The sequence below is a fragment of the Mesoplodon mirus genome, assembly GCF_964341445.2.
Source record: "Mesoplodon mirus genome assembly, chromosome: 17".
In the NCBI taxonomy this organism is placed as follows: domain Eukaryota; kingdom Metazoa; phylum Chordata; class Mammalia; order Artiodactyla; family Ziphiidae; genus Mesoplodon; species Mesoplodon mirus.
Window position 1 is genome coordinate 12,959,280 of NC_138993.1, and position 23,079 is coordinate 12,982,358.

The following is a 23,079-nucleotide window of genomic DNA, read 5'->3' on the forward strand; positions in this document are numbered from 1 at the left end:
GGGTTTGATGAAGGATATAAGAACAATGATTTGAAGGGGGAATGAAGACCATTTACCAGTATACTAGTCATGTGGCTGTTGATCCTTTAAATTGTTCCCAGAAAAGATGCTTTTAATATTTTAAAAAATCATTTAAAATTGGTTTTAGAAGAACTGTTAAGATATCAGGTAGATTACTTTAATTTACCTAATAATATCATTCAAAGTTGCATAGGTTTTTTAGTTTTGTCCCAAAAATATAGATTTAAAAAGCTATAATTGTTTTGATATCTATGTACTGATACTGTCTGCTGTGTAGCAGAATGAAATGAGTCTGGGTCACACTTGGTTGAAAATATCATTCTATTTCTTCTTTACCATGACTCTTTGAACAAGTTATTTAACCTTCTGAATCTTAATTTCTCTTCTTTTAATCTGAATGTTTTAAGGACTAAATTATATTAAATGAAAGTATTAGTATTAGTTTAGTTCTTGACATACAGTGGGCACTTTATAAAAGTTATTTTGAATCTGAATCTAATCTCTATCACTCTTCCCTCCTCTTCTCCATGGACTATCTAAATGCCAAGTGGAAATCCTTTTCTAAATCATCTTTGTAATAGCAGGATTATTAAATGGCCTTATTTACCACCAATTTTGTTTAGGAAGCACACTTCTTCCTCCAGCCCTTTGAAAAAGTAAGAAGAGTAGAAATGTGCATATATCCAATCTATACTAAGTTTTGGGAGTTAAGAAGACAAATATTTATTGGCATCTAACTCATATTGTTGACACATGCCTAGACCATGGTAGACTGTTCCATAAATAGTCTGCTTATGACTGGCTCAGCTTCAGGCTCCTTGTACATTGCTGGTGGGGGAAGAACATTCTTTCTACAAGCCCCAGCTTTCCATGTGGGAGAATTTCCATGACAGTAAAACCGGTGTTTTATTGCACCCTCTAGTGAGATATCCCTGGGTGTTTTATCCCATCCTCTTCCTCAGTGCTCCCAAAGTGACTGGTGACTTTGGAAAGAGTAATTTTGCATATATAGCCTAATTATGTCCTTTTCTATGGATTTTCCTACAGAGAGCACACATTCTGTCATTCATTTCCATTCCAGACTCTAACCCTGTTGAGGAGGTTTACCGCCTTCAGCACTGCCTGTGACTGTTTAATTTGGGAAGCCAGTATTAGGAAGCTCATGATTACTGAACACCTAAGCCACATTCCCCAACCATTAATAATGAAATGGGTATTGTTTTTCCTCCTGCCTAAGTCCTGCTTCTATCTCTCAATTATTTCTGAAGTTGGGAGAGGAAAAGATGATTTCATTTATTAGCTTTCTAAAACCCCAGTATACATTTAATCACATATCTGCTGATGTGCTAGCCTCTATATGTATAAAGGCAGATTTCAGACTATCACCCTCAATCTATCTCTGTTATTTCCATATATTTCCAAGACATTGCCTCAAAATGTCCATACTCTAGATGTAGCTGTCACTTGGTGCCCAGTCTTTGTATTCTTATATTCTAGCTCCTATGTATGTAGATTTGCTCCCTGAGAAGGCTCATTATTGCCACTTTATGTTATGAGGACACTAGTTTATTCCAGGAAAAATATCTTCAGATGTGTCTCAAGCTGCAGTCCTTGAGTTGCCAACATGTCATAGGATTCCAGGCAGCAGTGGGAAGAATGGCTTCTTCCTCAATTCCATGCCTCAACTTTTGAAAAATTTAAGTCCCAGAGAACCTCTTCTTGGGTCCGATGTCTTACAGAATCTTTCATGTCAAAGAGTTTAATCATTTTTGAACCCCACTTCACTAATCGTAGGGTCTTAAACATAAAACAAGAGTTCTACTGGGAACAGACATCATAGTACCCCTGCCACCTTCTCCTTTCTTAGTATTAGACTTGAACCACAAGCTCCCTTCTCGTCTTCTACTTACAAAACAGAAGCGCCTATGTGTATCACTTACTGCACATATGTACCTTGGGTGTGGGTGTTAGAGTGAGGGTTGATGAATGATACAACACATGAACTCCAATTTAGCCTATGTTAAACCATAGATTACGTATTTTACTTGTTACTTCTTTCCAGTGTTCCCACTAAGCACTATTGGATGTCTGCTACTATTTTTGAAGACAAGTTGTATATGTCTGTATCTCTATAACCTGATATATATTTTTAAAAATGTATACAAAGAGGCACAATATGTCAGTAATTTGATTTTCTATATTTACCATTTCTTAGCCAAGTGAATTTTGGTCAAAATTATCCTGTAAAAATAATAATATTTGTTTCATTAATAGGTAAGTAGAGAGCCACAAGACACATTCTTGCTCTCCTGGTTAGGTGCAGGTGTTTGGAGGCATCCCAAACCTCAGATTTTGCAATCCAAAAAGGATCAGAGACCTAAAATTACACCCCCTTTTTCCCTTTGACTGACTTCCTTTAATTCATGAAATTGGTTTCTTGTGAATCTGAGAACTTGCTTTAAGGTGGGGTGTGTATGCACCCAGGAGTGAGAATGAGAGACATGAGCAGAACAATGAAGAGAGAGCATGACCTAAATGTCTGGAAAGTAATTGCTAATCCTTGAGTTTCTCATTGGCATGAAAAATAGTTAAAATGACTCTTATAGATTAGCCCTTCCCCAACTATTGGCTACATACAAATAAAGTAGTTTTCAAGTAAAATGAAAAACACAAGAGAAAAAAATCTCATCCTAAAGTATGCCCACATTTTCCAATAGATTTTAAAATGACAACTAAAAGTATTTTGCAATTATTTGCATATTTTACATTGGAAATATGATGGAAAACGCAATTTCTGGAAAACAAAATAAAGTGCAGAAATATGTTCTTTACCATGGATAAATATTTATTTAACCTTCTCTCTCCCTCTCTCTCCTTCTCTCTCTCTCTCTCTCACACTCTTTTTTTTGGCCTGGAATTTCAGTAGGGACAGTGAAAAGCTTATGGAAATGGAAGTGAGAATATCTCCAGTAATTGAGAGGGAAGAAAGGGCAAACACAAGTTGATAAATAGATTTTGAGGGATTCTCCAGTAAGGTATCACAAACCAAGTTAAAAATATATCAACACACAATTGGTTTTATTACAGCTGGTGTTTGAACTAGTAAATATTAATTAAGCCCCTGTTATGAGCAAGCTATTTTACTGAGCACTATGGTAGATAGAAAAATGTTAAAATGAAGTCAATATCTGTAAGGTCATAATCTACAACAGTCGTTTATAAACCTTTGAATAAAGATAAGCATGTAGGTTGTATTCTATTATACTATAGATGTATGAGTTATTTCAAAGTAACACATTAGTAATTGACAAATAAATAGTAAAAATAACAAATGCTTAAGAGGAGATATAAGGAAAAAAGATACCACTGCGTTCTGTTAAGATAATTCTAATAATATCCACCATTACTCAGTACTTACCATGTGCCAGGCAATGTTCTAAGGACTTCACATGTGTTAACTCATTTTATTCATATGATAACCCTATGAGGTGGAAGTAATTACTATCATTCTATTTTACACCTGAAGAAATTGAGGCCAGAGAGGGTGAGTAATTTGCCTAAGGCAGTGGAGGAGACAATTTCAACTCCACTGTCTACCTCCAGAGACCATGTCCTTACTTACTGCTCAGGACTCTGTATGAAGGGTTTTAGTTGCTGATCCTTCAAGTTCATGTGACCTGGATACACACAAGCAGTTTACTTCTAAAACAACTACGAATATGAAATGCATAGGACAAATCATACATTATCTAAATTAGTTTTAAATGTACATTTTTGAAAAAAATCAATGGCTAGCCAAGGTCATTTGCTCATTTATGACTATTGCCCATTCCTTTACTCTCTAACTATATTTAAGAGCTTCTGGGGGGGTGGGGATATACTTGAGTAATCTCTTGGGGTTGGATGGTGAGATCTTAGGAACATCTCAACAACACAAGACAACCGCTAAATTGTTAAACTTGAGCCAGGAAGGAACATTTTACTTTTCTTGAGGTGGATGGGAAGGAAAATGAGAAGGAAGAGGAAGCCAGTGAGAAGCAAGAGCAGTTAGCGGGAAGGTGAGAGGTTGGGAGAATAGATGAGATGCCAGCTAGAGAAGGGACCAAGATAGGGCCCCTAAATCCCATTCTTGTCAGAGAAATTTTGAAAAAGTATATCTGAAAGATGAATTGTAAAATTTGAGTTATGCCACACCCTTCTAATCTTCTGAAATCTTTAATAAAACCTCCATTGCCCATACTGATCTGTGTATGATTTTTTAAAAGAAGGTAATATTTGTTTTAATTCTTTTGAAACCAAGAAAGTGTATGAGTTCACAATTTGGTTGACACAGTGAGACACCGAGACAGTGCATGTGGAAGCAGATAGAAGATGAAGGCAGAAGGGGATCGTGGGAACCTTTAACACTCCCACAGGTTGTGGGGCTGTGAGTTACAAGCAGCTTTAACTTAGAGCCATCCTTACTACAACTGCAAATGTGGTGTTTTGTCCCAGATTTTTTTTTCTGTAGTGCCAGTCAAAACTCCTGCTTCAGTGTGGTTCTGAGAGAGCTAATACTAAAGTTGTTCTCATTTTTAAGTGAATTCCTTAAAGGTTGAAATGATCACTTTCCTGTCTCAGTTCTCCTTTATCAAAAAATTTCTCTCACAATTCTAGTCAGAATCGCCAAGCATCTTTTCAGGCTCCATTAGCATCTCTTTTCCTGTTAAATTCTGTATCTTTTTGCATCTCACCCAACAAAAGGGAGTCCTAAGCAGCCTCATCTCTTTCTCTCAGATATGGTTAAGAGGCAAAAGCTTGTGCTGGGGCTCGAGGGCTTAGATTCAGGTTTTGGCTTCAGTCTCTATGTCTACAAAGTAGTGATCCAAGCTCTGCTCTGGTGAGGATTAAAAAAAATAAAGTGGGTAGCACTTTGTAAACTCTAAGTAGCTATACAAATTTAGATATTATCTTAAAAGAAAAAGATAAAAAATATTTTAGTTAAAACATTTTCTGGATTGGACAAAATAACCCATCTCTTTTTCCTCATAAACCTTTTGGCATTGGAAAATGGATACTGGGGGAAATCTTATCTCCTTGGTGAGTGAATTGACCTGGGCTTCAGTCTTTCACCCTTCTTTGAAGAAGGGTCAGAATCTTTAAATTTTTACTGAGATGACTGAAAAAGTAAGTTGCAAAGTGGAGTGATGTGGAGTTCTGAGGAAGCACGAGGAAGCACAGCAGAAGGCACCTGACGTTTGTTAAGAGTTAACAGCTTACACTCATTTTTGATTCTTTCTTTATTCTTTGCCCAGTAAGATGTGATTTTATTTAAATGGATGTGAAAAGATTTATTTGGAAAAACTATGTTGTTCTAGTTATAAGAATTTATGTGTCAGGAAATATCCTTTTGGAAATTGGGTGTTAACAGCCATTGTTAGTCATAGAAATATTAGTGCATGTAATATAATTAATCTGATTTATATATCTGCACAATTCTTTGAAATTCACAGAATTTTAAAATAAATCTTTCTTTTCACATTTAGAAATCTTCTGACATCTTCAACTTCTCTGTGAAATCTACTATAATATGCTGTAAGTAAAGCGATTTTTCATCTTTTGGGGAGAGAATGTCTTGTTCTGCATTTGTCACATATATGCATCATCATGCCTTCCAGTTTTGGACCAAATGGATAAATGTCACATATTTTAAAGTAAGTATGCAAACAACTTTCAATGATTTGTTTTCTTTCTTCATGGAAGTTTTCTTATTGGAGGCATAATTTCAGAGGTGCTTCCATAGCACCTTTTAAAGTTTTTAGAATACATTAACAACGTAGATGTAATGACCATGTGAATAAATATTCGATACTTTGGGGTATGAATAGTGTACTTGTCAGGATGTAGGATGTATAGAAGCACTGTTCCTAACTAGTGAATTTGCAATTGAGGAATAAGAATGTTGAAGGGAGATGGCAAAATCTGGTAGGATACATTTGTGGTTTAAATAAAGTTTTCTTAAAAAATTTTTTTCACTTTGTAGAGATGTGAAAAGAAGGTTTCTTCTCTCCTAGCATAAAAGGGAAAATATTTAGACACATGGGTCCCAAGAGCCATTTATGCTCAAAATATTTGCTCAAAGCCATGTTCAGAATATCTCTGGCATTATGAGGTCCTGGAAAACTCAGAGCGTATTCTTCTGATTAGACCTGGGATGGTGTCCCAGTGGCCCTGTCACCCTTCCCTCTACCTGGCTGAGGCACACTGTCTGTACAGTATGTGCAGTACTGTTTGGCTGCTGCTTCATCGCTAACTGAAGTCAGCGGCACATGTGGGCTGGCCTCAGGAGGCCTGGGCCTGTGGAACACTGTCTGAGTGGAGTTTTCCACTCGATGTTTGGTTTGGCCCGGTCCACGCGTTGTCTTGCCAGTCCTGCAAACTCCTCTCAGAAGTCAGTCATCCCGGGATGGGAAATAATCCTCATGCTGTTGTGAGAGAACTCTGATCTTTCACTATAAACCTGGTGGGATGTCTGCTGGCCAGACCAAAGTATCCAGAAGCCAGATTTTTTCCCTGCAAAGAACGTGTCTGCAGTGGATGGTGTTTTTACTAATAAAAGTATTTAGGGTTGTGCCGTGGGCCAGGTTTACCCGCTTAAAAATGAGAAACTCATAAATGTAGTACTAAAAACCCCTCCACTTAGAAATAACGGAGGCAATGACTATTCCAGTTCAGCAGCCAAAGTAAAACATAAGGTATGGTACAGGATGTGAACTTAGAAACAGAATTGTGTGTTTAGGTCTATAGCCCTACAGAGTTAGCAACATGTTCTTCTATAAAATGAGCCTGACACATGGGTACACACAGCTGTGCCAAGGGCGTAGTGATCTTGGCACCAGCATAAGGTCCTGTCTCTCCCCTCAGCCCTCCTTCGCACCTGTGAGGATGGATTGCTTTTCATATTTCATCCCTGTGCCCAGATCTCTCATTCTTTTGATGCACTTGTGTGTATGGCAAATGAAGTCCACAAGTTAAACCAACAGATACCTGTTTCCTTTTATCTGACATTGTACTGGGCATGTAACTTATTATGGTTCAAAGGAAGTACACAGATCCTATGTGTACAGATCAATAAATTTTCACAGAGTGAACACACTCATATCACTACCACCCATGTCAAGAAATAGAACAATTGTTGGTACCCCAGGAACCCCTCTTGTGATCCTCACAGTCACTACCCACTCTTCCTCTCCATAAGTTATTTCCATTCATCCTCTTGAGGTTTATATAAATGGAATCATGCAGTATGATGATTTTTTGGGGTCTGGTTTTGTTCAAAATTAAGTTTCTGGAATGTACCCATTTTATTGTAAGTAGCAGTATTTTGTCATTTTTCATCATAGATAACCTTCCATTGTATGGATATAGCAAATTTTTTGGTCCACTCAACTCTAAATAGATTTTGGGTTGTTTGCAGTTTTGAGCTATTATAGTGCCGCTGTGATCATGTCTGTATAGTTTTTTAATGAACATAGGTGTGCATTTCTGTTAGCTATCAAAGTAAAAGTAGAATTGTTGAGCCAGATGATATGTGTTTTTCAGTTGTAGGAGATATTACTGAAAGTTTTCCAAAGCGGTGGTGTCACTTTGTGCTAATCATCAATGCATGAGAATTCCAGTTTCTCTACTATTGTCAATCTTTCTAATTTTAGCTATTCATAGTTGTGAAGTGGTATACTGTTGTATTCCTCTAATGACTAATATGGTTGTATAATTTTTCATATGTTTAATGGTCATTTGTATGTGCCCCATCCTCTTTTTAATGATTTTTCAGGTTTTCTATGGGCTTAATGTTTTTCCTATTTATTTGTAGGTGTTCTTTGGTTATTTGGAATCATTTCCTTTGTTGATTATATTTTCTCCCACTCTGTGCATTCCTACTATCATAATTGTGTCTTTTGATGAAGAAATGACTGTGTGTGTGTGTGTGTGTGTGAGTGTGTGTGCGCGCATCCTGTATAGGAAATCCTTGTCTATTCCAAGGTTATGAATATCTTCTTCTATATTATATTCTAGAAGCTTTACTCTTCTGTCTTTTATATTTATATCTACAGTCCATCTAGAATTGATTTTTGAACATGAAGTGAGATAGGTGTTAAGATAATTCTTTTCCATATGGAAACCAATTGATTCAAAACCATATGTTGAGATGACATCCTTTCCTACACTGCTCTTCAGCATCACCTTGTCATAAATCAAATGTCTATATATGCATTTTTGAATTCTTGATTCTATTCCATTCATCTATTAGTCCATCTTTTTTTGCCATTACTTCATTCTTGTAATTACTGTAGTTTTATAATTTATGATTTCGTGAACTGTAGTTCTCTAAATTTGTTCTACCTCATTTTGCATGAGCTGTTTTTGTCCTTTTGAATTTTCAATATGTATGTTAGAATCAGCTTGCCAGTTTTCACAAAACTTGCTGAGATATTTTTTTGGATTTCATTACATTTAGATCAATTTGGAAAGAATGGACATCTGTACAAAATTGACTTTCAATCCATGAACATGAATTATTCCTTCACTTATTGATCTTCTTTACTTTCTCTTAATAACATTTTTTTCATTTTTCTACAAAGTCACACATATTTTGTTAGATTTACTCCTGGGTATTTGTTGTTTTTTGATGATTGTCATAGATTGGGTCTTTCAGAAGCAGATGAGAAAAAGTTTTGTGTACAGACTATTTATAAGGGATCAATCCCTGTGGAAGGGAGGAAAAGGAAGCAAAACTGGGCAGAGAAAGAAGTCAAACTGCAGTGCAAGCCTGGAAAAGCCTTGGTTAACCCCACAAGGTGTGGGGAGCAAATACAGCCCATCACAGATATCTCTGGAGGGGCAGAAATTGTCAGACCTTTATACCCTGGCAGCAATCAGTCATTGGGTTTGGACTACCCCAGAAAGGTGTACTCTTGTGTGAGGTGGCTCTTTGCAGCTGAGGCACCCTTGAAGGAGCCCACAGAACTTCAAGAATCTGGAATAATAAACCCTTCTTTGGAGCAGGATCTGGGTGGTACATCTCTATGTCCATCTCAGTCTACTTCCTGTGGTGTGTCCATCACAGACTGCTTTTTATGTTGCTCAAATCCACTTCTTCAAGTACATTCTGGGCTATCTCTTTCTGTAACTTCCTTATGCAGTCTGGTTCTGCTAGTGCTGGATCCAGGATATACCATTTCCATCTTATGATGGACTATTTCTGAGCCTGCTTGTCCTTATGACTTACCAGGTCTGACAGAGCCCAGCTCATGATATGCATTTCCAGATCCATGGTCACTTAGTATTCCATGGTCAGGCATTTAGTCTCTACCAGAGATCAATAAAATTCTAGGATTCCCCCCGCCCCACAATGGTGTATAATTCTACTGAAGATGGTATGGAGTTGCTCCAGAAAATCAGAGGACTACATTCTGGGGCTTGCTATAAGCTCCATGTTTCATATGGCATCTTTTCCCAATATTGGTATTTCTAATACAATAGCATCTACTGAATCATATGGTTCAAGGGGCAGAACTGTTTGTACCCCAGCCTAGACCTGCTGCAGAGCCTTTGGTGCTCTGGGTCCCTCTCAAATCTTGAAACATTACATCTCACCTTGTATAGTCAAAATAGTGTCACCAGGTGTGAAATATGCTCCTTTGGCAACCAGGAAAGGTTATCAGGCATTGTGCTTTCTTCTTTCTGTTGAGAGACACAAGATGCAATAACTTGTCTTTTACTTTGGAGGGGACTTCCTGACATGCCTCTAATCTCTGAATTCAAAAAGTTTACTGCTCTGCAAGGCCCAGATCCTTATCCCAAGTGTCCGGGTCTCATTCGCTCCTCCCCCTGCCCATAATAAGAGCACTGATCTTGGCATAACAGACCTAGCATGTTTGGGTATTTAATTTTCTCTGGAATTTGGCTGCTCTAACTCTTAAATCCTGGTCCTGGTCCTGATCTTTCTTTGCCCTTTGCCTGCAGAAGATGAGACATTCTTTTTGAGCTACCAAGGAGGTCTGGTGTTTTTCACACTTATCTTTCAGTTGCCTGTTCATCCCTTGGATGTTTTCATTATTATTATTTTTTAGGGTGTCAATGACATGAAGCAATAGCCATCTAATCCCATTGCCCTTATAGGTACTATTTTATTTGTTACTTCTCAAAACCCTGATGTTTACGTTAGGTAGTGCATTCTTCTCCACTGGCACACTACCCCAGTGATCACCTGTTATAGTTTTAACAGTTGGACCAGCACCTATGTCAATGGCAGCCTTTGCTACTTCCAGTCATGGGGTCCTCAATACCTGTGGAGCAGCACGTGATTCAGCACTAACACCTCATCTTCTTGCCTACTTTCTAGGACTTTCCTGGTACCAATTGTTGCAGGTTTGTATGAGTGGATGCCGAGATGGAGTTTGGCATATAGGTTTTTTTCCTTTTTTTTTGAAGTATAGTTTATTTACAATGTTGTGTTAATTTCTGCTGTACTGCAAAATGACTCAGTTATACAAATATGTTCTTTTTCATATTCTTTTCCATTATGGTTTATCACAGGATATTGAATATTGTTCCCTATGCTATACAGTAAGACCTTGTTTATCCATCCTATATATAATAGCTTGCGTCTGCTATTTGGGATTAGCAGATGCATATAGGTTATTTATTAGTGGTGAACATCTGTGGAAGAGAGGGAGAGGAAGCACGATTGGGTAGAGGGAGAAGTCAAACTTTAACATAGCTTTACAAAGCCCTGGCCAAACCCAAAGGGACCTGTGAGTAAATACGTCTCATCAGAGCTGCCCCTGGGTGGTGATCCATTATTGGATATGGATTGCCTCAGGAAAGGCATGCTCTTGAGCAAGATGGCTCCTTGTCAACAAGGAAAATTCTCAAGAGGCTGGGATAGGAAGCTCTCATCTTCTGACAGTACTGCTGGTGGCTGGTTTAATAAGATTTCCATTATGAGGGGTCTTAATGGCTTGCATCCTGTTTACCACACTGTTTTTAATAAATAGTACCATTAAAATGTTTTTCATTTTTGAACTGTTGATTGTATATAGAAATACAATTGATTGTTAAATATATTCTTTGTACTTAGCAACCCTGCTAAATTTACTTGTTTATGCTAATAACAAGTTTTTATGTGGATTCTTCTTGTTTTTTTCTATTATTTATTTCAAGTGCTTAGAAATATTTATAAAAATTGACTGTACACTGAGCCACTTATTAATTGTCAGTACATTTCAAAGGATTGAAATCATACAAAGTGTGTTCTCTGGTCACAGTTAAATTAATCTAGACATCATTAAAAACATTCCTCTCTCTTGGCATGCCTAAGAATTAAAAAAATTAAATACCAGATATTGGTATGAAAAATTACAGAGATAATTTGTGAAGTTCTGCTTGATGTTATCTTTGTACAGAGAGGATTTAATATTAATGTACTCTGTCCTTAGAGCAGGAACAGATCACCTTTACCAGGTCTTGAACTGAGCTGGGTCAATGCTGGATTTTTATGTGAGCTCTGCCCCTCAATCCTAAAGTCTGGTCATTTCAAAGTCTTTTCTGGAGGTCTGGGGTGTTTATCCGTGCCATCTTCTTTGAGGGCCTCTGAACACCAATTTTTGTTTCCCCAGTCTCATTAGATTGTTCAAAACTCAACTCAGATTCTCAGCGTTTTGGCCACTGTTTTCTGCTTTCTTTCTCAACCTCTTAATCCTGCCCTTTTTATAGCCTAACAAATATCTTGAAGGGAAAAGCATCACAGTGTACTTCCACTTCTCCCCAAAATCTTGAATACTTAAATTATTCTATCTTTAAACACATCCATTTCTTATTCTCTGCAACTTTTATAATTGTTTCAGACTAACCCTGTGAAAATACTGCTCTTCAACAAGCCTCTCCACCAACGTCCGGAGCAGGAAATTCCAGAGGTTTTTTCAGTGAGAGGAATGTACTAGGTTTATTGTTGTATTCCCAATACCTTCCTCAATACCTGATACATGAAGGTGCTTAGACATTTTTTCAGTGAATGAAAATGTGCAGGAGAAGCATAAATCAGGCCCATATTCAGGGGACATTTTTCATCTAATGAGATAGTTAAGACTTAGCCAAAAATTCTTTAATGCTTAGATTAATTCCAACATATTTAATATATAGAATCTTTCTTTATAACTTGAATTCTCTTTTCTCTTTTTCCTCCTCTGTAAAACATTTGGAACCCATTCTACAATTTATCCCTTAGTGTTATATTGTCTTAATAGTATGTTTGATGTTATAAGCTGGGCGATGTATTTGTCATCTTAGCATAAGGTAAGCTCTAGAAGACAGGCCCCGTTGTATTTCTGCTACATTCTTCAAGGTATCCCAAGCAACGCTAAGCACCTTGGTGGCATTGAAAATTCCTTCTTTAAAGTAATTAAAATTAAAATACTATGTTCTAAGCTTGAAGGATTCAAATAACGTGTATTGCAATGCATATTTTTTAAATTTAAAAAAAATTTTGGATGTGTAGATTTTTGATGTGCAGTAGATTTTGATGTGTAGTGGTTTTCAGTAGGCTGCATTCAGAGCCCTATGTTTATGAGCAAGTGTACCAATACTCCATCAGTGTCATTCATATTTGCCACCATGGCCTCATGAGAGGAGGACAGAATCATTGTGATTAAGAAGTAAGGAGATCTGTTTATTGCGTGCTTGATATGACAGATACCGTGATTATTATTTTAATAGATTGCCTCATTTAATCTCCATAATAACCCAATTCAAAGACACTACTGTTATCCCATTTTTTAGAGGAAACTGAGGCAGAAAAACGTTAAGTTACTTTCCCAAGGTTATAGAGCTAGCAAGTGGAAGAACTCGGAGAGTGATTGTGATAGCATGTGGCCTTAACAAAATATGTTACATTGTTTTACTCTCCACTTTGAATCCTCCAGTTCCTGGTCCTGATAATGAAAGAGAAGCAGGGAGAGATGTATGATTCAGTTTACTGTCTCATTGCCCTCATCACAGCAACACTGAGAGGAAGGGAATGAATTCTTATTTGAAAGTTTTCTTTCACCCTCGGTATATATAATTATCTGTAGGAAAAGATGTTTTAAAATAAGCATGAGAATTTGGTTCAACAGTGTGTTTCTTTCATATTCTGTGTTCTCTTGGTTCTTCATTTTTCACGGGAAAATTTTACCACACTCAAGAAATATATACACAATGTTGAAAGTACCAAAGAAGAACCCTAAAAGTATTAAATGGCATAAAGTCTGTAAGGACAGACTAAAACATTAGGCTTCTTTAGTTGGGAAGAATAAATGCTAAGTGGATGTCCTCAAAGTCTAGAAAATCATGGAGGTTATTTTTTGGACAAAAAAAGGACAGAATATATGAAAGAATACTGTTTGTAATATCTGAACTATTTATAGGGAGGAAAATCATGGGTTTCATAGGGAAGAGTTAAGAACCAGTTAGCCAGATGGAGGTGACAGAGAAGTTCATTTTCACAGAAATTCAAAATTGGAAAAATGAAGATTGTGATGTGTTTTGTTTTTATTGGATTAATTATGAGAAGAGAGGAGAGAGAGAGAGTGAGGGACATCTCTGTTTCAGAATTACAGAGATTAATAATATCCTGAGAATAACTGGGAACTTAATAGATAAAGTTACTGGACACATAATTTGGGTGTTGCAACTGGATAAAGGTTTTTTTGTGTGCTCCAAACAGGGTAATGCTTGTCTTCATGATATTACTGGTTATAAAGTCTAGGCATTTCAGGAGCATGGGTTGTAAGAGGAGAGTCAGCGTTGGTTTGCTTAAGTTGGTATAACACTGGCCTTTCATTAAATCAAGTGATCGTCAATAGCAGATTAGGGCAGTGAAGAGGAACAGAAAACCACACTGAGGAGTTGTGAAGTCTTTTAAGTTTCCTTTATTCTGTATCTGAACATTAGTGTAAATTTTGCAAATGATTATATGTCAAAAGGAAGCTTTGGAATTTCACTTTAATGAAATTTACCGACAGACACACATTTTTTTTTTGTAAAGCAATTATTATTATTATTTTTTAACATCTTTATTGGAGTATAATTGCTTTCCAATGGTGTGTTAGTTTCAGCTGTATAACAAAGTGAATCAGCTATACATATACATATATCCCCACATCCCCTCCCTATTGCATCTCACTCCCACCCTCCCTATCCCACCCCTCTATGTGGTCACAAAGCACCGAGCTGATCTCCCTGTGCTACGCAGCTGCTTCCCACTAGCTAGCTATTTTATGTTTGGTAGTGTATATATGTCCATGCCACTCTCATTTTTTATTCAACATAGCTTTTGTAATTTTTTCCCAGAGCGCTGCATGAGACAAGTTCAAGCGTTACAGAATAATGGAGAGGGAGGAAGGGAGCAAGCAATTTAAAAAACTCAGTCATCATAATTACTTAGAACAAAGGCAGTTTTAAGTTATTTCATTTTACTAGTCATTTACTTCCACTGGTAGAATTGACATTCTTGTTTTTTAGTCATCGCTTTAAATCTTTTAAGTGTAATGGGATTTGCCAGGCGATATGTATTTTTCATGGTCAAATTTGGAATTAATATAAAGTGAATTAAATTTGTTAACTTTCTGCTGTGTTTAGAATACACTCTAATATTGACTTTAGCTCTTCTACTTTATTTGGAATACTTTATTAATAAAACAATTTTTCCTATATGCTTAATAATTCTTATGATTTGGTGATCTGCTTATTTTCATTTATAAACTATATATTTAAGATATTTAACAGCACAGACTGAAACATTTGAAATTTCTACTCTTCATGTTCACACTAGATTTTAATGTAAGGGCTCAGAAATGTGAGTAATCATTTGTCAGGGACACATAACTCTTGGAATGCCTACCAATAGGAAGAGGAAAAAATTCCTTACGGTCTAAAATTCTCTGAAAATTATATGTGCTCTTCACCGTTACAAGCTTACTCCACTCCCTCTTGCTCTCCCTCTGTTAGCATCGTGATTTTATTTCTGGTTTAATAAGGAATATGTAGGAAGATATTATTTAGAGATCAAGAGAGGTGTTAATGAGATAAAAATTACACTGTTTCGCCCTTTTACCTTTTTCCTCTTTTCTCTCCTTGGCATAGAGCACACATACTAGCTTGTTTCTCTCTTTAGCAAGAGACCCATTCCAGGCCTCTCTTCCGGCCTTTCATCCTGTAGTTTGGTTCTCTCATGACACAGCACTTCTCTTAAACCCTCTACCTAGTATTTTGGTTTTCTTCCAGAGTTCATAATCTCTACCTTGTTCTCATCCCTTCAGTTCATCATAAAGGGCATTTCTGAGTTATCAATGGGAGCTTAGCTTATGTATGGGGTGTGTAGTACCATAATTATTCATCATAAAATTTGGGATGTCAAGGATATGCATTTGTATTAATTGCTGCAGGCTAAAGAAAGTGGCCAGGAAGTGCAGGCATTTAGTATTGCTTTTCTATACTTGGATATAGAGCTTCTTTTCTTCTCTTTCTTCTGCCTTCTTTGGTTAACAAGTATCAACCTTCAATGACTTCATCCTTTACTCATATAATCAATTAATTTAGCCCAATGGATAGTGTTGGTGTATTAGTGATGACTGGAGCGGTATGACATAAAATCCCAGATTCTTTAAGTTTGAGGTAACTTAGAAGTACCGTAGTTAAGTCTCTCAAACTAAGGGTTTTATAACTTGACAGATGGCCATCTCATTCTCTTTGAAAACTTTCACATTATTCAATTTTCTGAGAGCTCTTGTATTTTGAACTATATTCCATAAATTGAAATGAGATATGTCTCCATATTACTTTATCCATTATACAACTTCTTTTATGACATTCTCCAGAATAACTGTCATGGGGAACCATTTTAAGTTTTGAATTCAGCTCATGAGAATTTAGGTTAATCTCATTCTCCTAAATTTTTTTTTCATTTAATACACTTATGGTAAGGTTCAACAGTGAGTATCAAAATAAGAGTAACTTAATAAGTTAGGAAGTGATTTCCCTCCTGTGTAAAAGTTGGTTAAGTCATGTCATTGTTTTTCTGTGATAGCCTTCATTCCCAAGTTTGCCTCATGGTCCCAAATGGCTTTTCCCCCTTTAGCCATCATGTTCATGTTCTAGCTAGCAGGTAAGAGAGAAAGATGGAGAAGAAATGAGAGAAGACCATGCACTAGCTGCATTTTAAGGAAAGTTTTTAGAAAGTGTCTCAAGAAACTGCATTATATATTATTGACCTGAAGACTCAGGTCATGTACAGGAATATTTATTTCAGGTAGTCAAATGCCCAGTTAAAATGTGCTCTATTACTGTGGGAAAACACCAGAATGATTTTTGGAAAACAATTAGCATTCTCAAACATGTAGGATTTCTAGACTCATAAGTATTCTGGTTGCCCTTTTATAGGTGAATTTAGGTTTTAATTGCCTATAGTCCAATTAATGAACACAGTAATCTAGGCTGAATACAGTGGAAATTTACATGCCTTGATTTTCAACACAGCCTAAGATAGTAGCTCTTTTGGAATCAACATCTTCACCATGAGTTATAGTTAAGGGTAAGTAAAAAGCTGTTCTCTGCCACTCTGGTTTCCCAATTTTGTGATATGCAGGATCACATATGCAGGATGTCCAGGATGCTTTCAGGTCACTTAACAAATTTTCAAATATTCTCTGAAACCACTGGAGTTGATTCTCCTAAGATTCCATGAGAAACTAATGAAGGAATATGCTTTTTACTTTCTTCCTAATTGTTTTCTTTAAGGTGTATATTTGATCACTGTCATAATTATAATTACCTGCTATGTTACAGTTACTGTGTTAAGCACTTTATGCACGTTATAACTTTTACTACTTTCAACAATCCTGTAAGGAAGGTATTTTTGTGTCCTTGTTAGAGATGTGCATACTTATGTCCAGAGATTTAAGAAACCTACCCCAAATCTCAAAAGAGGTAGCTGAGTTCGGATTCAAATTCAACTCAAAATCTGTGTTTTTAATCACTATGCTGTATTGATTTTAGTCTTCTGTCCTCTTCTCCTAAAATAAACATTGGTTAAAAAAGGAGAAATAGAGTTTTCCATTAAAGATAAATATATATTTTTACTTGAAACATTACCCTACTGCCTACATACACACACCACACACACATACAAGTACAAACACATTATGTGTCATGGCAGTATAAAATATTATTTTTATGGGCATTTGAATTATTGTTAAAGCTGGCTTTTGGATATGTTTATAAGGCAAGATTTATAAGTTTCAGAGATGAAAACGTTTAGAACTTCAGTTATTACCCATGGATTTTTGGGCTTTGTGAAAATATACAGTACAGAAAATTTCTGCAAGTCCAGCAGAAATCAGCTTTATGGGGATAGACTGGGTGGAAAAATTAGTGGAGAATATAAAGCCACTGCAGACTCCTTAGATTACTAGTGGATTCGAAAATGAACAGGTATTGGCATGAACAGTAGTTTGACTGCTTATTATACTTTACTCTCTTCTCTGGTCACATTACATGATGTAACCGGATGAATCAGAAATTGGATCTGTACGGGGAGATGTGGGTGACCACAATTCCCTGCTAGTCACTGCTTCTACAGATGAGATATTCCCTGGAATCATTCTGGAAATCAACCAGAACTTAAGATTTGTTAGGGAAGTTTGCTAAAATGCTTACAAATAGAGCATAGAGTGCTGATCCGAGGCCTGTTCCAGACTTCTACTCCTGACCTCCAAGTAACCTTGTGGATTGAAGCCCTTTGTCTTATAGTGCTGCTCACTGTCCTCACTTCAAAAATGTACTGTTATCTCCAAGATGTTAGTGTTTTTTCTCAGGGGCATCACTATCTTAAAATCTACTGTCTGTAAGCCTCTAAGGCCTGGTCTTTATCCATGTTGTCTGTTTTATGTAGGCCTGCATTTATGAAACAGCACTGATCCAGTTGGTGGGATTTACTCGTGAATGAGAGATGGGACTGATATGTCCACTCTCTCTATTCTTTCAATGCATGGTAGTTTAAAACATTTTGGTTTTATTAGATACAGCAGTTTTTGACTTCGCCACAAAGTACTTTTCTCTTAGTGTAGAGTTTGGGCCACTAGCATCAGAATCACCCAAGGTGCAGATTAAACAGGCAGGATCTCAGGGACCACTCAGAACTCCTGGAATCAGAATGTCTGGAAGTAATGCTCAAGAATCTGCATTTTAAATAACTTCCCAGGTGGTTCAATGCTCACTAAAGTTTGTTGACTGCTACCAAGTGTTTGACAGAAGGTGTTTGACATAAGATGCTTCTAATTGAATTTTTTCCTTCTTATTTTATTTATTTATTTTTTTTTGCGTTACACGGGCCTCTCACTGTTGTGGCCTCTCCCCTTGCGGAGCGCAGGCTCCGGACGCACAGGCTCAGCGGCCATGGCTCACAGGCCCAGCCGCTCTGCAGCATGTGGGATCCTCCCAGACCGGGGCACGAACCCGTGTCCCCTGCCTCGGCAGGCGGACTCTCAACCACTGCGCCACCAGGGAAGCCCTTTCCTTCTTATTTTTATGAATTCTTTCCCTTTCTCCTTATCTCTGTCTTCTCTCTTTCCAAATGTAACAGAAATTTTTGGAAAAATCTGTGACCCATAGGGAATTTCAAGTTCTATTCTATAGATATCTTTTGACATTCAATACATATTGGATCTGGAACTGATCATGTACGTTGGGGATCCTTAAATGATTTGAGACTCAGGGCACTGCCAGTTTTCTCCTGGCCCAAAGGAGCTTCCCTTTCAGTCTTCTTTGACATCACCATTTCCTTCCTCTCAGATATTAAAAAATAAACGTCATGTCTTTGGGTTACATGGTAGCTTTAATACTTGCCCAGTTACAGGGTACATGGCAGGCATAACGTTCTAAAAATATGTAATACCACAAAATAATAACAAGCTTAAGATAATTAAATAGACAATACTTTATATTAAATACTATCTGCTTTGGTGAAGAACCCAATTCTTAGATTACAGCATTTTGACAGTAGAATGCTTTATTGTGGTTTGAAGTTCAAAGGTGAGGAAGAGGGGGAAATGCAGTCGTTGTCAATAAATTTCTGTTAAGGTGCATCAGTGTTACTTAGGAAAGAAGAAAGGTTCAGGAAGGTATTCATACCTTTTCACAGTGCTCAATAACAGCATGGACACACTGATTTCTATGCCTAGGTCTAACAAAAATAGTTGTGGTGCATTGACTGAATCTGACATAATACAGTAGTTGTTTCCATGAGATGGTTGCCATAGATATTGGCCTTCACAATCAGTATATCACATTTCCCAGGCTGTGATCATTGGCTTCGAGTGAGTATATGACCAAAGTTGGTACAATCAGAGTGAATCTACGGAGCACAGGCTCCGTACGCGCAGGCTCAGCGGCCATGGCTCACAGGCCCAGCCGCTCCGCGGCATGTGGGATCTTCCAGGACTGGGGCACGAACCCATGTCCCCTGCATCGGCAGGCAGACTCTCAACCACTGCGCCCCCAGGGAAGCCCTCTAGGTATTTTTTGATTTCCTCTTTTTCTTCAGTGATCTCTTGGTTATTTTGTAACATATTGTTCAGTGTCCATGTGTTTGTGTTTTTTACGTTTTTTTCCTGTAATTGATTTCTAATCTCAGGGCATTGTGGTCAGAATAGTTGCTTGATATGATTTCAATTTTCTTAAATTTACCAGGGCTTGATTTGTGACCCAAGGTGTGATCTATCCTGGAGAATGTTCTGTGTGCACTTGAGAAGAAAGTGTAATCTGCTCTTTTCAGTGGAATGTCCTATAAATTATCAATTAAATCTATTTGGCCTATTGTGTCAAAGAGGCCAAATAGATTTAATTGTGTCAAATTAAATTTAATTGTGTCAATATTGTGTCAAATCTATTTGGCCTATTTAAAGCTTATGTTTCCTTATTAATTTTCTGTCTGGATGATCTGTCCATTGTTGTAAGTGAGGTGTTAAAGTCCCCCACTATTATTGTGTTCCTGTCGGTTTGCTCTTTTATTGCTGTTAGCGTTTGCCTTATGTATTGAGGTGCTCCTGTGTTGGGTGCATATATATTTATAATTATTATATCTTCTTCTTGGATTGATCCCTGTATCATTATGTAGTGTTCTTTCTTGTCTCTTGTAACATTCTTTATTTTAAAGTCTATTTTATCTGATATGAGTATTGCTATTCCAGCTTTCTTTTGATTTGCATTTGCATGGAATATCTTTTTCCATCCCCGCACTTTCAGTCTTTATGTGTCCCTATGTCTGAAGTGGGTCTCTTGTAGACAGCATATAGATGGGTCTTGTTTTTGTATCCATTCAGTGAGCCTGTGTCTTTTGGTTGGAGCATTTAATACATTCACGTTTAAGGTAGTTATCAATATGTATGTTCCTATTACCATTTTCTTAATTGTTTTGCATTTGTTTTTGTAGGTCCTTTTCCTTCTCTTGTGTTTCCTGCCTAGAGAAGTTCCTTTAGCACCTGTTGTAGAGCTGGTTTGGTGGTGCTGAATTCTCTTAGCTTTTGCTTGTCTGTAGAGCTTTTGATTTCTCCGTCGAATCTGAATGAGATCCTTGCCGGGTAGAATAATCTTGGTTGTAGGTTGTTCCCTTTCATCCCTTAAATATATCACGCCACTCCCTCCTGGCTTGTAGAGTTCCTGATGAGAAAGCAGCTGTTAACCTTATGGGAGTTCCCTTGTATGTTATTTGTCATTTTTCCCTTGTTGCTTTCAATAATTTTTCTTTGTCTTTAATTTTTGTCAATTTGATTACTATGTATCTCAGCATGTTTCTCCTTGGGTTTATCCTGCCTGGACTCTGTGATTCCTGTAGTTGGGTAGCTATTTCCTTTCCCATGTTAGGGAAGTTTTCAACTATAATCTCTTCCAATATTTTCTCTGGTCCTTTCTCTCTCTCTTCTCCTCTGGGACCCCTATAATGAAAATGTTGCATTTAATGTTGTCCCAGAAGTCTCTTAGGCTGTCTTCATTTCTTTTCATTCTTTTTTCTTTATTCTCTTTCGCAGCAGTGAATTCCACCATTCTGTCTTCCAGATCAGTTATCCGTTCTTCTGCCTCAGTTATTCTGCTATTGATTCCTTCTAGTGTAGTTTTCATTTCAGTTATTGTATTGTTCATTTCTGTTTGTTTGTTCTTTAATTCTTCCAGGTCTTTGTTAAACACTTCTTGCATCTTCTTGATCTTTGCCTCCATTCTTTTTCCGAGCTCCTGGATCATCTTCACTAACATTATTCTGAATTCTTTTTCTGGAAGGTTGCCTATCTCCACTTCATTTAGTTGATTTCCTGGGGTTTTATCTTGTTCCTTCATCTGGTACATAGCCCTCTGCCTTTTCATCTTGTCTATCTTTCTGTGAATGTGGTTTTTGTTCCACAGGCTGCAGGATTGTAGTTCTTCTTCCTTCTGCTGTCTGTTCTCTGGTGGATGAGGCTATCTAAGAGGCTTGTGCAAGCTTCCTGATGGGAAGGACTGGTGGTGGGTAGAGCTGGGTGTTGCTCTGGTGGGCAGAGCTCAGTAAAACTTTAATCCGCTTGTCTGCTGATGGGTGGGGTTGGGTTCCCTCCCTGTTGGTTGTTTGGCCTGAGGCAACCCAACACTGGATCCTACCCAGGCTCTTTGGTTGGGCTAATGGTGGAATCTGGGAAGGCTCATGCCAAGGAACACTTCCCAGAATTTCTGCTGCCATTTTCCTTGTCCTCACAATGAGCCACAGCCACTCCCTGCCACTGCACGGACCCTCCAACACTAGCAGGTAGGTCTGGTTCAGTCTCCTATGTGGTCACTGCTCCTTCCCATGAGTCCTGATGCACACACTATTTTCTGTGTGCCCTACAAGAGTGGAGTCTCTGTTTCCCCCAGTCCTGTCGAAGTCCTGTAATCAAATCACACTAGCCTTCAAAGTCTGATTCTCTAGGAATTCCTCCTCCTACTGCCAGACTCCCAGGTTGGGAAGCCTGACGTGGGACTCAGGACCTTCACTCCATTGGGTAGACTTCTGTGGTATAAGTGTTCTCCAGTTTGTGAGTCACCCACCCAGCATTTATGGGATTTGAGTTTATTGTGATTGCACCCTTCTTACCATCTCATTGTGGCTTCTCCTTTGTCTTTGGATGAGGGGTATCTTTTTTTGGTGAATTCCAGTGTCTTCCTTTTAATGATTGTTTAACAGTTAGTTTTGATTCTGGTGTTCTCGCAAGAGGGAGTGAGAGCACATCCTTCTACTCCACCATCTTAAACCAATCTCTATAGTATAGATTTTAAAAATACATATATACAAAATCCTCTTGATCTTGAAAAATATAACAGATGATTGAACCTACCTTTGCGAGTTGACTTTGGAAATGAAGTAGTTAACTTTTAGCATTGTTTCTAGCTCTAGGGTAAGTGTAGGAGTATATGAAAAATTCAGCCATAGTTCTAGCTCGTAGTTCCAGCTCTGTATAATCTCAAATAATGAGGTATCTCCTGGGGCCAATTCAGATCATGTTTGTGATACCAACTGTCATTTCTCTTGTCTGTGAGATGGGCCCTGTATGGATGATGACAGACATCAGTTTTTAATAATGCAATGGATGTTGAATTCTCCTGACCAGATGCAGGAGATTTCAAACCTCTTAGGGTGCCTTTTTATACCCACTGGCACATAATTTGTAATCTACTAATAAATTGGTATATAATTTATAATATATTATGAATTTACTACAGATATTTTTTTCTATCTGGATAAATCTGTTTATACATCTCGAGTTCCACTGAAATTATTTATGTTTGACATTATATTTAGATTAAACATGTGGTACCCTTTTAATCTCAATAAGGAGGATTCTAGGAATATATATTTCTGGTGATCTCTAAAAATATTAAGTCCCTGTCTATGACCAATGGCAGCATGCGCGTTTTGGGAGGTGACTTCTACCATTCTCTTAAGGATTGAATTCAGTAACATTTTAGCTTACTACTTTG

The 23,079-nt window shown here is 37.5% G+C and overlaps 1 long non-coding RNA gene across 1 annotated transcript in view; it reads left to right on the forward strand.

The window, feature by feature from the left end:
* The window catches only part of LOC309792407, a 261,017-nt gene that overhangs the window by 153,724 nt on the left and 84,214 nt on the right, over nucleotides 1-23,079 (forward strand). The window contains exon 3 of the long non-coding RNA XR_014291709.1: nucleotides 5,547-5,595. This is a non-coding gene — a long non-coding RNA (uncharacterized lncRNA). The remainder of the gene's footprint in view (nucleotides 1-5,546; nucleotides 5,596-23,079) is intronic.